The sequence below is a fragment of the Mugil cephalus genome, chromosome 9 (assembly GCF_022458985.1).
Source record: "Mugil cephalus isolate CIBA_MC_2020 chromosome 9, CIBA_Mcephalus_1.1, whole genome shotgun sequence".
NCBI lineage: Eukaryota > Metazoa > Chordata > Actinopteri > Mugiliformes > Mugilidae > Mugil > Mugil cephalus.
The window spans coordinates 27,284,076-27,302,516 of NC_061778.1; positions in this window are offsets into that span (position 1 = coordinate 27,284,076).

The window sequence follows — 18,441 nt, forward strand, 5'->3', positions numbered from 1 at the left end:
GGGAAGTTTAAATAGGAAAACTCTGTGGGTACACCCACCAGAAACTTGCTTGACCAGAAACTGGTCTCATAATAAGGGAAGATGCACAGTGGTGTTGAAACAAGCGGACTACCACACAAAAATGGGCAACCTCCTCAACGACAAGGACACATATGAGACGCTAAAACGTGACCCAACCAACACCTACAAAACCAGAATAATAAACTACTTACAACAGCTGGAAAAGGAGAAGGCCATCGACAGTCTTATCGTCTGTACCCGGGGAAAGCCACACTATTTAAGGGTGTAATGATTCATCCACTACATCGATGAATCAATTTATTTTCCTACAATCCAACTACATTGATCTGTGCTTGGCAAGTTGGCCTTCCGGACAAAAGCATCGATCAAATATTGATTTAAAAGGTAATCAATCGATTGTATCGATACTAGGAAATAACGCATTGGATTAAAGCACGTCAGAGGATCCACTTGGAGTATTTACTTGAGAAACACTGTAAAACTAGACAAACAAAATTTACAAATTAATTTTATATACCAAAAACACCATTATACAAATATGTGTTAGCTTCTGGCTAATCAATGGCAAAATGAATGTATATGCTAATGCTAACATTCGCCTTCACGTCTCCTTGAAGCATCGTCAGCAACGTCAGCGCTCAAAAGAGGAGATAATAAAAAGAAACGGACAAGTGGTGTTAAACTTCTGGGCCATAATAACCTCATTCTTTATTGATAAACCTAGCGCCGTCCAGCGGATCCAGATACTTCAGGAAGTTTAAAAAGTGACTGTAACCGGTAGATTAAGAACCCCAAAGAGTAGATACTGAGCAAGATAGTTATCTGTTGGCAGCCTGCCACTCTTAAATTAATGTAGAGGAAACACTGAGTAGGTATTTATTTCAGTCACACTGGTTTAGTTTTTGGCTAAAAAGTTGCTGAATCGATTTCAAGTCACTGAATCGTTTCAGATCGTATCGTTTTAAATGAAGCAAAATCATCCTTGAATCGTATAGGCAGCCACGAATTGTGAATCGAATTGAAACATTGTTAAAACTAATCGTTACACTCCTAACACCGTGTATGTATGGGCTAACCAAAATAACCCAGGAAGGTGCCCCACTGAGACCCATTGTCAGCAGTATAAACTCGGTCACATACAACATTGCCAAGCATTTGGCATCCATCCTGTCTCCGTTGGTAGGCAACACCCCACACCACATTGAAAATTCCAGGGATTTTGTGAACAAAGTCAAGAATGTCACACTGGGCCCAGAAGAAACCATCGTGTCCTATGATGAGACCTCACTGTTCACCTGCATTCCCACCAGAGAAGCCATGGAAGTAGTACGGAAAAGACTACAAAAGGATGACACCTTGGCCTCAAGGACAAACCTCACCCCAGAACAAGTCTGCGTGTTACTCGACCTGTGGTTGACCACCACCTATTTCCATTTAATGGAGGTTTCTACAGGCAGAAACACGGCTGTGCGATGGGGTCACCAGTGTCACCTACCGTGGCCAATCTCTACATTGCCCTGGACACCTTGGGAGGTTCCACCCCCACCCACTGGTACAGGTATGTGGACAACACCTGGTTCAATATCAGGACAGAGGAGGTGGAATCCTTTGCACAACACATCTCTGCAGTGGACAGCAACATCAAGTTCACCAGGGAGGGCGTCAGCGGGGATAGTTGGGCCTTTTTGGTCAGATTATCCCAGAATTTGCTTAATTCTGGTCAAGCAAGTTTCTGGCGGGTGTACCCACTAGTCTATCAGAACTGAAGAAGCTATTCGGATGACTCTTCAAGACGTCTTCAAGAAATTCTACAAGTCCTGTTACCTTTTGGATTACCATGATCTGGGTGACTGAGACCCTTCACAGACATATTGCTGAGTAGATGGCACAGTAGGTTACCCACGATGCTTAAGACTGACTCTTTATAAAAAAGGATAAAGATATAAAATAAAATATTAATTATAGAACAACTTGTTTTTTTAGGCTGACATAAAGTATGAAAGAAGTATCATGAGTAGAAGTGAATGCAAATGTATTGATAATAGTCTGAAATTAATGGACATCTGTATGCAAGACCACAAGGTTGGTCGGGCTAAGACTAAAACTCCTGGCCCCAGCATGGCATGTGAAATCATGGAGAGTGGGAGACAGGAGAGGAGAAGGAAAGGTGTTCTGACATCTTGGGATGTCCCCCAGCAGCTGCAGCTTATAGCAGCATACCTCAGGGACTGTTCATGATCACATGACCCAGTCTTAAACATAAGCAGTTAAGCATTATCAAAAAGGAAAATTTTAAACTTAACCCTCCAAATCCAAACTGTGAGCTGCTTCCGTATGAGTCTGATAGCCGAGTGCTCTGTTTTCAATTGCACTTCTGGAAGCAAATGAGCCTGCATCTCTTTGTTATTTATATTTCAGTAGGAACCAGTGGTGCAGCTTCTTCCACAGAATAGAGATAAGTTTAGACAAGATACAGATTTTAGTTTATTATCATGTCGTGTGAGATATTTATGTAGTTTTCATTGATGATTTGATTCATTGCTCTAAAGCTAGCTCACATATTTTAACTTAAATTTTTAATTTCATGTCCAGTCTACATGTATATCAGTTAGTAATTTCCTCCATTTCCTGGAATGATTTTTGACACCTTCGGAGAAGGAAAGTGTGAATTTATTGCTATCACGCTAAAGTAACTATGTGTCAGCACTGAGAGGTATATCTATATTATTGTGCCCTTCAGTCTTAGTATACCTTGTTGCAAAAATCACAGAGGCTGCTGTTAGAGAATTTGGGGTATAAACCTCCACTGCAATTGATTTATGACTGTATCTCAATCAAGCCTTAGGAATTAAGAAGTCAAAGACAAAGATAAAGACAGAGTAGCAGGTGGACAGTAAGAAACAGAGAAGGATGGGCTTAGAAGATGGAACAAAGAATACAGTGTCATCAATTTGAAAGCCTGGCGCTCTGGTCCTACACAGTCCAACTCCTGCCGCTAACAGTCAAGAAAAGTAATAGCTTTACTTGCAGGACCAACAGGCAACCAGTGTTACAGCTACATCTTCCTTTCTTTTCTTTTCTTTTTTTCTAATGCTGTTTGGGCTATTGGGACTTACAAAATTAGTTTTATTAAGTGGAGCTTAGTTGCTTCTGTTTACAAGGAAGAGTGAAGAGTTTATACTGTCCATACACTTGTTTTATGGTGAAGTGGATGAAGACCTCTGGTTAAGTTTGGTAAATATCGACCTAAATAATATATTTTATTATTGTTTTAACTAAAAATTTCTATTGAAGGTTACGCTAACAAAAGCAACAAGTCTTCCAACCTGAAGAAAAATACAATAGTGCGAACAAAAGTAACTCTATGTTTGGGTTTGAAATAGGAAACAAACAACGATACCTTGTGTTGAAGCGCAATCTCTTCATCATCCTATCAATCCACCACAAAATCAAGTGGACGTTGAGGTGTTAGAACTTCTTTGGCTTACTTGCTTCATTTCTGTAATACTACTGCAATAGAAGGCTGGTATTGGTCATAATAAGATCATTGTGCAAATTACCCTTGGCACTGCTTTTCCTAGGAAGGCAGTCTCTGCAACACTGAAGAATTTTAATGTAGCATTCAATTTCATTGACTAGAAAAGGTGTAAACTGTAGACAAAAAACATATGATATATGCATTGGATGCTATGCTGGTAAGTGATGCAGGTTGGTAGAACTGAATTAATCTGATAATGACCAAACACTTTCCCTTGGTGCAGACTTTGAAGGCATCTGTGAATTATTATTATTTTGAATCCCTCATTCACTGTACAAAATTGAGTGAAATCATGGACTTTGAAGCTGGTTGTTCATCTGAACAAAATAATAATCCAAATATGTTTGACTTCAGAGTCACAGTCAATTTGGTAAGGATCCATCCTTTCTGGTCAGACAGCAACCAGCAAAGGGAGATGTCCAGTCATGTTTGACTGCAGTCAATTGATGTTGACACCAGCATGAAGCTAAACACTGAAACCTACTTTAAGGCACTGATGCATTGAAGTTACAGAGCTCCCTGCTGTCTGTTCCACTTCCCACAATGTGATGGATGATGCAGATGAACTGCAACAAGTTCTTTAACTAACCAGAGGGAGAATTATAGTATGTTACCCACACAGTAAAAGATCAAAAATCTATCAAAAAGTGAGCAAAGAAGCATGATGAGTCACAGAGCAAACACTCAAGGAGGGCAACCAAGTTCAGAAATAAACAATAAAAGATTAATTTATAATAATAATAAAGTAGTCTCACAGACCTCATTGGAACGGGCATCAGAGCTTTGTTCAGTGAGAGTCACCACACAATAGCCACATATTTGTCGCATGGCCACACACTCTGCCACACCGCACTGCTTTTGCAACAGCGGGAGCTTTTTCTTTTGGTTTTATTTAGAGTATCATAAAAGCTGTGTCATTCCACCTGGGCCTATCAACTTTTCAGTATAGATAGTCAGAGAAGGAAGATGTGAGGACCATTTTAAGGACATGCTCACTTTAAAACTGGCGCACTTCCTGTTTTAAAAAACAAGGCATGATTAAGACATTTCACTTCCCTTGAACACTGCAGGTGTTGTACATGCAACATTGTTTTCCAGGTCACTCTAGTCTGTCTCAATGATTGTCTGTCTCAGATTCAGAATAATGAATTATATATTAATCCTTCCATTATTTTGTTGTAGTTGCTCCCATAAAGTTTGAAGTTGACAGTTGCAAGGTGATAAAATCAAATGCAAATAGAATAAATTCAGTTGTCAGTAGTGTCTTGTGTGTTTAGTGGTGATTGAAGCATGTATAAAGCTGAACAGGAATAATTCAATCATTCAAGATTGTAAATCAAAATCAGTAAACTACACAAATGTATGGTCAGTTCGTTGTATGAAGCTGCATAGGTTTCCATGTACATGATAAGACAGAGGTTTATAGAATGGAATTGGGATGAAGGAACATCCACAGCCAAGACAAAGTGATGAAAAAAGAATAGATGTAAGAATGAAAGTAAGACGTTTAGAATGATAAGACAGGGGACTGAATAAGGGAAAAGGGAAGAAGACAGAGGGGACAAGGGTGCAAACACATACACAGATGAGAGCAAATGGGGAGACAAGGGATGTGAGCAATAAACAGAGTCAAAAGAGGAGAGGCTGCTAAAATGCCACTCGGAAATTGTGATGATGCTCCACAAAAGACTGTCAGGGAATTCTACAGGGGGGATTCCTTAGAGGGACAGATAAAGAAGAAAACTGGGGAAAGAGCATGGCGTGTGATTGAGGGAGGAGGGGATATTTAATGTAGAGAACGGGAAGAAGCAAATGACAATGAGCAGAACAAGAGCTATTAAGTAATGGAGATAGTGAGCGAGGGTAAGTTGATTGAGCATGAAAAAGGAGACAGATGAGAGGATGATCCAGACAGAGGGGTAGTAAAAAAGAGGGTAGAAGTGTGATCCAGAAAGTGATGGGGAAAGGGTGGTGGTGCAGTAGGCAGAGACAAGCTCAGAAGGGGGCACTTCTTCCGCTCAGCTGTGTGTCTTGGCCGGCTGTGAAAAGCCACTCTCTTCCTGTCAGCACAGGAAGCCCACAGGGCGCCATTGTACCAGACTCAGAGAGACAAAGATGTGGACAGAGAGGGTGACAGGCAGAGGATTGAATAATTTAGTGGAGTTATTGATAAATGTAAGTTTGAGAAAGTGTTAGTTTACATTCAAACCATGCTGGTTTGGTATATAGTACCTTACACTTGCTTCCATGCTTGCATATCTGCATGGATAATACCAGACTGGTCTCATTAAGACTAATAAGAGACTGATTTGTGTTTGTTGAATCGATTCACAGTCCACATTACCACAAAGACAGAATGAGGCTGCCTTCAAGCGTAACAGTCACACTCAGTCAAGTGGAGGCATAAAACCTACAGCCCCCTTCTCTCTCCCTATGTCTGTGTTGACTAATAAATTCAATTAGAGGGACATTTTACTGGGTCACTTCTTCACAGACAGCCTATTGTCCTCTTTGGTCACATTGTCCCTAAGGTCAGTCAAATTATTTGCCAACAGCAGAAAGGAGAGAATCTTTCATTTCATTACACTTGTTTTTGTAAGCAATTGAGCTGTCACATACTCCACTGTTCAGCTGTCTGTTGGTTAAAAAATGTGAATCATCTCTCCTGAATTAATTGAAGCACATTACACATCAGAAAGATTATATATAACCATGAATCTACTACCTTTATTTATTTCTTTATTTAGTTTTGTCAGATATGGTATGACACTGTTTTTGTTATTTGATTTAGGGATACTATGTGAGACTATGTGGGATATTATGTGCGAGTTTGGATTGTTGATCAAACGTTTTTGAACTGGTGCTAGCTCCATATACTCACAATATGTTTATGTTCTGCTTGCTGCTCTCAGAAACATGTTGTGTTCAACATTTAGAAGAGGACTAGCAATAAACTGTCAGCTGTAACACGGCCCTTGTTAGTTTTCTGCCATATCAAGGGCGAGATCTACTAAAGGTTTGCATGTATAAAACCTTGTGCCAAGTCATTGCATGCCCAAAAAAACAAAAACAATAAAACATACAAACTGATTTACTAACAGTGCACATTATTGGTTTCTTCTTTGGAAGTTGCAAAATAGCACGTTGGCATCCAGTTAGCACGTTTGCCTCAATGAATATGCAATATGGGGCATTTACACACAATTTTGTGTGTGCTGGGAAGAGAAAATGCAAATAAACTAATTTAGCACACGCAAAGCGATTTATGAAATCTGAAACTGTGTCTATATTAAACATGCCTCAAAAGGATGAGCAAACGGTTTGTCCTATACTAATTACACACACGACTGCTGTTATTGTAGCAACGAGAAATACAAGCATTTTCATTTTGCAACTAAACGTTACCCTTTTTTATTCAGTAAATATCTAAACAGATCAAATGTATCCAATAAACAATTTGAGTGTTTCTCTACACTATAAAAAAGAATCTTTTGGCTCAACAAAGAAAATCAGCACACCAATTTCCATTAGTCTTTTTGAGTTCTGACAACTTGACCAACCAATTATGAAATTATTTCATTTAACCACAGACTAAATTGAGTTATGGGAATTATTTTTTCTTAACAATCCACAAAATTTATGAATTAACTGAAACTGTGGAGCCAAGCGCTCAACAGGCAATCGTCGGACAGCTGCTTCCTTACTGGGGTTGTCCCCCATACCTGTCTCACCCTACCTTCTTACTATTTGGACTAGGGCATTTGTTGATGTTCCTCATTCTGCCTACTGAGTGGACTTCTGTCTGCTGCCATGCTCCAATCAACTGGCAGGAATATCTGTTTTAAAAGGACTCTATTTTGTTAGAAGAACATTGCATTGTCACAATGTAATAATAATAATAATAATTAACACTGTCAATGTTAATTATTTCATCTGAATATGCGTTCTTGCTTGTACTTTTAACCTTGTGGATTTGAGAAATGTCATCACTTGCTGCCCAATTCCATTTCCAGTTCAAGATAAACATCTCACAAGTACAGTCTAAATACCTGGCTGTGTTCTGGCTTTGCCTGTTTTATTGAGTATCAGGAGGAACGGTAACACTTTCTATGAAGGTTGTATTTATAATGCCCTATGACTACACTCATAATATTTAATAAGGTGTCTATAAAGCATTATAATGGTCATTATTACCATCTATACATATTCACAAGTCACCATAACCAACTTCATGATGCATTATGACAACTGGTTATGAATGATTATAATTTTAATCTGAGTAGTGCATTATAAATATGTCAATATCTGCCTAGTCACTTGTTCATCTAATGATGCATCATAACTTCTTTGCTTTGCTAAATGTGCATAGTGATGCATAATGAGTTTTGACTTCGCCTATAGTGCTTTATATCTGTAGCTATAAGTATATATAATAAAGTTATAATAATGTATACATCTCCCTACAGCACACACTTATAAACATCTATACAATATCATAAGTGCTATTTGTCAGAGCTAAGTAAAGTGACAAGAATATGACACTATTATTAACAGATATAAGTTACTATGAGTAATTAAAAGGTGCAATGAACTAAGTCCTGAGTCTGGCATCTTTACCCCATATGCACAATATTATAAATGACTATGTTAATATTATAGGTGTTATTATAGGTGTTATAGGTGTCAGCTTTAGGTAAATTAGTGCAAATGAGGTGCTGTGGATATAAGACTCTTATAAACAAATATGAGGCACAATGAAATGAGAGCCTGGACAGTAAAGACAAAAGGAATGCATTTAGTTCACTTTATTTTAATTTAAACCAACCCACATAATCAGAATGATCATCAATGCTCTGACATTACACAAGCACATGAAACACGTGAAACTGGCCACAAAAGTGGCACGGCGTGGTCCTAGAGATGTGTCTCTTAAAAGTGCCTTTGGGTTGGTGAGGTGATTCAGGGTCAGGGGTCAGGAGATGGTTTGACAGCAACTACAAGGAAAACAGAGGCAAATCTTTAGTGCTCTAGCTGGGTTTGTTTTTATGCAGAAAGGTTTGATTGAAAACACATAAGCAGATCACGTTTTTTTGTTTAAAGCAGCCTAATGAGACATTATGTTACCGCATATCGTGCAGGCACCGCAGATTACCCATAGATGGCTTAAACTAGCTACACAAAAGTTACCAGACACGGCTAGTTTTCCCTCACAAATTAGATCCTTTTCATATTCTTGCGTTTAATGATTGAAACCATTCGAAATCATTGCTTTAATATGTAAACAATGTGCTTCATGTAAGCAAAGTAAGGCATTAGCTGTCAAAACACTAGCAGGACAGTGAGACAACCTACCCATCCTGGAGAGGACTCAGCGAAGAAAGAGCAGAAAACCCGCAGTCAATGCTTTACGACAGTGGGAGGAGCTGAGGAGGGAGTTGGGTGGGGTCAGAGGTCAGGGGCCTTGGATTAAAGAATGACATTTCTACAATAATAATAATATAAATAAAAACGATATTAAAATAATATCTGACGGCATTCAATAAATGCGGCCATTTCTAGCGATCCTGTATAAAGAAGCGGTTAAATGCCAACCCGGTGTCACAGTGGATGTGAAACTGTCACGAAAATTAATCTATTGTTTGGTGCCTGCCGATTTTTCTCAAATTTTCATGCCGCTCGAAACGAATTTCAAACTGATGTATTTCAATTGGAAGTTATTTCGTGCTATGAGGACGACTGTCAATGTGACACTGCGCAATGAAGAGGTTTGATTTTATTTAATTTAGACTAGATTTGTAATGGTCTTATTTAATGTAACGTCATTTTTGCTGCAGGATTCGCCACTTTGAGATTCGAAAAAAAATTAATGGTTATTTGTTATATCGGTCTCTTATACAGGATCGCTAGAAATGTATTTATTGAATGCCGTCAGATATTATTTTAATATCGTTTTTATTTATATTATTATTATTGTAAAAATGTCATTCCTTAGTCCATGACCCCTGACCTCTGACCCCACCCACGTCCGTCCACAGCTCCACCCACTGTCGTAAAGCATTGACTGTATCAGAAAACGGTTTTTCTTTCCTTTCTCCGCTGAGTCCTCTCCAGGACAGGTAGGTTGTCTCTCTGTCCTGCTAATGTTTTGTGAGCTAATGCCTTACTTTGCTTACATGAAGCACATCGTTTACATATTAAAGCAATGATTTCGAATGGTTTCAATCATTAAACGCAAGAATATGAAAATGATCTAACTTGTGAGGGAAAACTAGCCGTGTCTGGTAACTTTCGTGTAGCTAGTTTAAGCCATCTATGGGTAATCTGCGGTGCCTGCACGATATGCGGTAACATAATGTCTCATTAGGCTGCTTTAAACAAAAAAACGTGATCTGCTTATGTGTTTTCAATCAAACCTTTCTGCATAAAAAAAAAAAAAAACAAAAAAAAACAAACCCAGCTAGAGCACTAAAGATTTGCCTCTGTTCTTCTTGTAGTTGCTGTCAAACCATCTCCTGACCTCTGACCCTGAATCACCTCACCAACCCAAAGGCACTTTTAAGAGCCACATTTCTAGGATTGTTTCTAGAACATTTCTTTGTGGCCTGTTTCATGTGTTTCATGTGTTTGTGTAATGTGCTCAGAACATTGATAATCATTCTGATTATGTGTGTTGGTTTAAATGAAAATAAAGTGAACTAAATGCATTCCTTTTATCTTTACTGTCCAGGCTCTCATTTCATTGTGCCTCATATTTGTTTATAATAGTCTTATATCCACAACACCTCATTTGCACTAATTTACCTAAAGCTGACAAATAACACCTATGATATTAACATTGTGCATATGGGGTAAGGATGCCAGACTCAGGACTTAGTTCATTGCACCTTTTAATTACTCATAGTAACTTATATCTGTTAATAATAGTGTCATATTCTTGTCACTTTACTTAGCGCTGACAAATAGCACTTATGATATTGCATAGCTGTTTATAACTGTGTGCTGTAGGGAGATGTATACATTATTATAACTTTATTACATATACTTATAACTACAGATATAAAGCACTTTAGGTGAAGTCAAAACTCATTATGCATCACTATGCACATTTAGCAAAGCAAAGTAATTATGATGCATCATAAAATGAACAAGTGACTAGGCAGATATTGACATATTTATAATGCACTATTCAGATTAAAATTATAATCATTCATAACCAGTTGTCATAGTGCATCATGAAGTTGGTTATGACAACTTGTGAATATGTATAGATGTAATAATGACCATTATAATGCTTTATAGACACCTTATAAAACATTATGAGTGCATTCATAGGGCATTATAAATACAACCTTCATAGAAAGTGTTACCGGAGGAACAATAACTTATGTGGACTTGTGACAGCCAGCTTTCCCAAAGTGCAATTCGGACATCATCAGGTAGCTGCAGTTCTAGTAATAGAATGACCAAACTGCAACCTCCCTTCCTCCAGAGTTTATATTATAGAGTGGAACATGTCAAGTTCGAAGTATGCAAGTCTGTATTGATAAAAGGCCTTTCCTCATTCTGTTATCTCTTATGAGTTGTTCAGAACATCATGTACTCTGTAATCCCTTTCTAGGAGCTAAATTACTTCTGTATCAGTTTTACTTGTTTGTCTTTACATGTTCTGTAGTTACATACTAGTGGTTACTTATAGATTTGAGTCTTGTTCATGTATTCAGACGGAAGCACCAGAGACTAGACCAGGTTTGATGAATATTTCATCCCTGCACACACTGACATCATTTTAGGGAGGTTGGATAGCTAATTTTGGTTGTGCTATTGTAAAGAGAAGAACACTGGGCTATGTTAGATTTAGTTTGGTCTTATTTATTATTCTTATTTGAGTTTTTATTAGTTGATGTATTCATAACTGTGTGTTTACATGACTACATTCAATATCCCATTCCACAGTGAAATAGCTCATCTATCCTGCTCAATTTACTATGTGTGTGCCCTCTCTTCCAGTTTCTTGTATGTCACAGTGACACGACTCCAGAAATTAGAGTAATTGGCAATATGTATAAGGATGAATGGACAGGATGAAAGCAGAAAAAAGTTAAATGGTACAGAGAAGAAACAGTTTCTGAACCTAGGAGCTGAAAAGAAAACTGAAAAGAAAGGGAGATGATGAGCGAAGAGGGGGAGAAAAATGGCAGACGATGTGAAACAGTGGATGAATTAAATATGTTGCAGGAGACACATCATCAAAAGTGGGGCAGAGAGATCCAGGGATAACCCTCTGTCATTCTGTGCTTTTTCATGCTCCTTCATTTGCTGTAATTTCTTTTCCACTGTCACAGTTTTGCTGTGTCCATTCCTCTGACTTTGAATGTTTTGAACTCCGTATCTTTTCTTCCTGTACGCAACATTTGGAAGGGAAATTACCCAGCCTCAGTATTCTCCACTGGAATTACACTTGCCTTTCTATCATTCTACTCTCTCTTCGTTTTCCCTACACACCAGTTATTTATATTTTCTTTCCCATTCCTTAATTTTACAGTCTTCTGTGTTCCAACTGGCATCTACTTTTTTTTCTATATTATCCATGTTCCCTCATCTGTGTAATGTTTTGTTCTCCTTATTCTGTCCTGCCTTCTCCTTTTGTCTTGCTTCCCATTTTAAGTCATCATCTCCTTTAATCTTATATTTCCTTATTCCCCTTCTCCCAATTCATATTTTGTCCTCTCTGAGCTATTCTAATTTCTTCTACTCTCCCCTCTGATGTTTGCCACTCATTCCTTTTTTGACAACACACATGCTTATTCCATTACCATCTACTGTTTTCATTTCTCTGTCCATTCTTCCTCTTTCATCTACTCCATGAATCTGTCACCATAACTCCACTTTGAACAAATACAGACATGGATCAGCTATAGGAGAGCCACTGCATATTCACTCCAGTGCCTTTAAACTGCAATAATGCTAAGCTCTACTAAACACAACTATGACTATTTTACACATGGATGCTGATGTTAGAACAAAACACCTCAGGCAGATGTCTTAAATGCTAATTCTAACTAGCTGCTAACTACTTCAGGCAGAGGCTCCACTGTGTATTAAAATGTTGTACCATAACATTGTTAGCACAGGGTTTTCTCTGCTCGTTTTCCTTTCACTTGATGTTACAGCTCCCATCTGCAGCTATTTTCTGATGTTCAGATTTATTTTCAGCATGGTTACAGAGCTCACCTACACAAAGCTAAACATTTTTCACCCCCCAATCTGTCTTCCTAAGAACAAATACAAAACCAGACATTTCAGCAAGTACCCCAAAAACCATGTTACCTTTTGAAGGAGCTGCTGTGATGATAATGATGGTGTGAGCTAATTAGGGGGAAGTCGATGTTAATATCGACCAGTAATATCTTCATATGTAGCAAGCTTTATACGATATTAATGCAATGAGAAAAATAAATAAAAGTTTCGAAGTGACCAAACTATTTGTGGAACAGACTGTAGTTTTAGGATGGACCATATTGTTTTTGCTGTAGTGGCAAACATGTTCAAGTGAATGTTCATTTTCAGTAACGCCCCTTCAGGTGTAAAAGTGCCCGGAAATACATGAAAAAGATGAAAAATACTGTTGATCCTGTAAAAGTTAGTTGTATTTCTTACTGTAAAGTTCATACTCTGTACATTCGTTTCCATAGCATAAGTAATGCACTGTGTCATATGTACAGTCTTAATTCTGTGTTACTGTAGCGAGGCCACTACATGTGTTAGAGTGGTGTTGACAGCCAGCCAAGCACAGGCAGGCACGTAAACCAACATATGATGCCTACATGCGAACACACACCATTCCTTGTCACCCCTGATTATCATCATGATCATTTATTAAACGTGGCTTCCGCCAGAACCAGTGAGACTAAGAGTGAGGGAGCTCAGGGGAAGGAGGGATTGCTTTCTTAATTAAACGAGAGGAAAAAAGAGAAGGAGCACAGTGCCACGGGCTGGGCTCCTTTGAAGAAAAAACATTTATCTCATTCACTGCATTCCCCTGCTCCTCATTTCTCCCTCTCTGAGTTGGCATAGTTATCGGAGGCAGAGGAGAGGAGAGGAACATAGAGGCACACACTGCACTGCGTTACTGCGGCTCATTTTCTTTGCAGAGGTGTTACATGAGCATTATTGGTTTCCATGTCACAACAAAACATGCTAAATTGTGAAACATTTTACATTTTTATACATCTGTCAGTTTAATTTGTCTCCCTCTCTCTCTCTCTCTCTCTCTCTCTCTCTCTCTCTCTCTCACACACACACACACACACACACACCTTAGTGCTTTTGCCTTGAAGGAGAAAACTAACAAATTCCTGTAATTATTATAACCTTATTTAACCAGATAGAAAACCCAATGAGATCAAGACCTCTTTCACAAGGGTGACCTGGCCAAGAAAGGCAGCAGCACACGTCATAACAATCAAGACAGAAGAAGAACAACAACAAACAAAAATCACAATCAAACTCGGATACACACGTGTTAATAGTTCTTTTGTTTTCCGTAACTGCTTGTCCCCGCTGTCATTGGACGAGAGTGGGGTACACTCACAGGGCTAACACAGAGACAAACAGCCATTCACACTCACATGTGTGCCTATGGCCAGTTTAGAATCACCAACGAACCTAACGAGCATGTCTTTGGAGGGTGGGAGGAAACCGAGAAACCGAGAGAAAACCCACAGGAAGAACGTGCAAGTTCCACCAAGAAAAGCCCAGTCACCCCGGAATAACACTATTTAGTGTTATTGAGATATAACATGTGCTGTATGTAAATATTTGATATTATGAATCATAATAATGGTTCGTTTGTCTTGCTTGTTTCAAATTGTGTGTTCACCAGTCCACATGAGTGCCACTTCCTGTGGCATTTACAAGTGAAAACTTGTCTCATAACTAGTTCATAACTTCCTTATGAAGGTATCATCTGTCTCTCTACCTAGGTTTAACCAGTGTCTTTTGCAAGACAGTACTATCATGTCACACAGCAGACAAACTCTCAAATCTCCAGGATGATGCAACGTCTCCACTCTAATGTGAGGTGAAGGTTTAAAGGTATTGAAAGGTGAAGACCTACCAGCTCTGCAGTCTGAGTAGAAATCTGATGGTAATACATGCAGGGATGATTCTGGGGTCAGAGCTTTAGGGGTGCTTCAATGTCAAACTACTGCATCATAAAGCTATCATTTAGTTTTAAAAATAATGAGAATTCATTTCAATTCTTGTTATTATGCGTTCTGTAAAAATGGGCTAGATATTGCTATGATTTCATGTAAATTGCCTTATTCAGGATTTTGTGGGAAAGCAGGTAGATTTGCCAAATCCATTATGTTGGAGTTGAAATTTAGAAAAAAAAAAAAAAAACATGTGGTGGTTGTGGTGCAATGATTTCAATGTGTGTTTCATAAACAAGATGTATACCAGTAGTACATTGTGTTTAAGCAAACCGATCTCACCAAAATAACAAGCAACTTGAGTACACGGATAGAGGACTCAGATTTTTGAATCCAGTGTAAAAGTTGGTCCTGATAGAAAATGAAATCCAGTCTATTTACTCAAACAGGATTCCAGAGAGCACTGAGCTCCTTTGGATGCTCCTACTGAGGGGATTTAAACACACACTGTGTGCATGCCTCACTCCCTACAGGAAGCATGCTAAGATAAAGTGACTGAATACAGCCCCCTTGCTAAAGGCAAAATGACATGAGTGACAAAAATACATACCAGATAGTAGACAGGGACAAGCCTCTGTCGATGCTAGAATAAAGGAGGACAAAAATGATGTTGAACTAACTGGACAGGGTAGAGACTAAATCCCATTTTTGTAGTAACTTTTAGACAAAACCCTTAAACTCAACAGACAGGTCAGTTCAGGTACCAAACCATAAGAATCTGACCTCAAACAATATCTGGGGGACTATTCATATTATAACACTAGCACCATTGGCTGAATTCTCCTGTCATGTTTGTGGTTATGTACAATATATTCTCACCAGCTTCTTGTGCCTTACCTTAGCCAACAGAGGCAAGATCCAATGTAATGAGTCTTCTAAGTTTTCTGCATCACAGTCTGAAGGGTTTATCTGTGGTTTAGATGCAGACTGATTACTGGAGAAACAGATAAGTGTCAGATAAGTGATTTTTGTCATCTAGGCCTGAATATTTATACTGATCACAAAAGCCCAGTTCCTATGACGACAGCTGATGAGATACAAACTTGAGATCCATGCATAGAAGAAGGGCCCAAAGGCAGGTGTAGGCAAAGTTATTTAAGGTCTCAACAGTTATAGATTGGTGTTGAAATAAAAGGAAGAATGAAGTGTCTGCCTGTTGAAGAATCATCTATGAAGTTCAGAGGGATTGGATTCTGTCAAATACAAGATACGTTTAAAATAATTCAGGTAATTTTCATATCCATCCAATAGTTTAATTGCCCTTTGTGGCTTGTATGGAGGAATCTGCAGTTGCCGTGATTTTGCTTTCATTTATTCAGGTTTTTTATTTTAATATAAAGTAGAAACCTATATTAATTTTCTTTCTAAAGCACTTTTCTTTTGTTTTACCTATGTTCAGGCCATTAATTAAGGGTAAAAATATCATGGAGCTATTTCCAGTTCAAAACAATGATAATAATTATTTATTCTTCAAGAGAAATACCTGCATAGAGAGAGCAAGCTGATTGTACTGCTGATAAAGGTCATGAAAGGTTAGTGAGTTCTCCCACTGTTCACAGTCAGGGATCAGTGAGACAGAGTGATGGGGCTAGGAAGATGGAAAGAGGTGGAGATGTTGTAACATAAAAATAAATGACTGGGGAGAGAAGAGAACATAACATAAGCAAATGCAAGGATGATTTGGGGAAAGGGAAAAAGGGAGGGCAGAGAGAATAAATGAAGCACGTAAAATAAAGGGAGACAATAAAAATAAAAATTAGAGTGGAAATGGGATGAGAGGTTAAGAGAGAGAGAGTTTCACACTGTAGACCACTGACGGATGGTTGGCATTTAGCTCCCCACTATCTTCAGAAATAACTAATTAAGCTTGGTCTAGTGTGCCCGTGTGTCTGTGTGAGTGTGCATATGTGTATGTGTGTGTGTGTGTGTGGTGGTGGTGGTGGTGGGGGGGGGGGGGTATTTTCAGTATTTTAACAGTAAATACTGAATGTTTAAACCACATATTATTTATTTGGTAAGAGCTGTGATCTGACAGTTTGCCTGCCTGTGCCTGCTCTGGTAAGTTTGTATATTTTTTGTTGAAAGAGTTTGTAAATGAGTCAGCGGTTGAATGGAGTGAAACAGAGATTTGATTTGGATCTGTTTCAGAGACTTTGCAAATACAGTGTTTAATTCAGCAATACCTAATAATTAATTATTAATTACTAATTAATACTGATTAATGCTGTCACTTGAAGGTTCGCTGAACTACTGTCTAAACAGAAACACACACAATACTGATGCTGTAATCAATAAATGATGATTGATAAGGGAAGAGCCTCACCTTCATTACCAAAATGTGACTTTTGCAAACTCTTCCACTGCCAAGCTTTTGACTTTATGCAGAATGATAAAATGTTAAAACAAACTGCATCTATTTTTCGCACTTTCCTTGTTCTGTTTGTCCCATTTTAGGCATTTGCTATCAAAGTAAAAGACCCATGGACACACCAGATTGAATATTAAGAGAGTTTGGCAAAATACAACATATTGCCAAGCTTTATTGTGACTCTGTCAGAAAGCATTAGTATGACTTCATAGACTGGAACAGATTGCCTAGATTATGCAAAACAGCTTATTGTTGCCAATGTTTATGTTTTATATATTGTGTTTGTCAAGTTTTGTATCGTTTTACCACAGGCTTTCTTCTTAGACACTATTTTCTCTTGTCCATCTGGTGTTTTCTGTGTGGCTGGCTTTTGCTGTTGATGATATGGAAACTTGTCAGTGAGTAAACAGAGCTGTCCTCAGACAGATTTTAATAGGTTCATTAATTTTAATTTATTAAAAGTGCAAATTCAGACAGTGAGGAATTAGCTTTGAATTTTGGGTTATTAGTGATACTTTAAGTGTCTAAGAGATTTTGTTGTCTTCTCTTCAACAATACATTATAAAAAATATGAATAATGATAGTTTATTTTTATCAGTTTACAAAATGCAAAAAAAGACTCTAAATCACATCACAATCTGGTGTTACTACCCTTTGCCTTCAAACCAGCATCAAACCTCATAGGTACACTTGCACAAAGTCAGGGATTTTGTAGGATTGTAGACACAGTGGTCGGCCAAGGCAGCAGATAATGAACAGAACACATCAAGCTTATTTCCCTTCAAAAATGAAAGCTGTTGAAGGTAATAAGCTCAGAACTGGCAGAAACCAGTGGGACCCAAGTACACTCATCTACTGTCTGGAGAAGTCTGGATAGAAGTGGTCTTCGTGAAAGAGCTGCAGTCAAAAATCCATCCCTCTGACATGGAAACAAGGCTAAGACACTCAACTATGCATGAACACATAGGAACTGGGGTGTAGAAAATAGACAGCAGGTGCTCTGATGAGTCAAAATTTGAAATATTTGGCATTACAAGGCAATTTGTTTACCAAAGGGCTGGAGCAGTACAATAATGAGTGTCTGCAGGTAACAGTGAAGCATGGTGGAGGTTCCTTGAAAGTTTGGGGCTGCATTTCTGCAAATTTAGGGATTCGGTCAGGATTAATGGTGTCCTCAATGCTGAGAAATACATGCAGATAATTATCCAAATTTATTCTGCAGCAGGACAAAGACCTCAAACATACAGCCAAGGTCTTTAAGAACTATCTTCAGCGTGAAGAAGAACAAGAAGTCCTGGAAG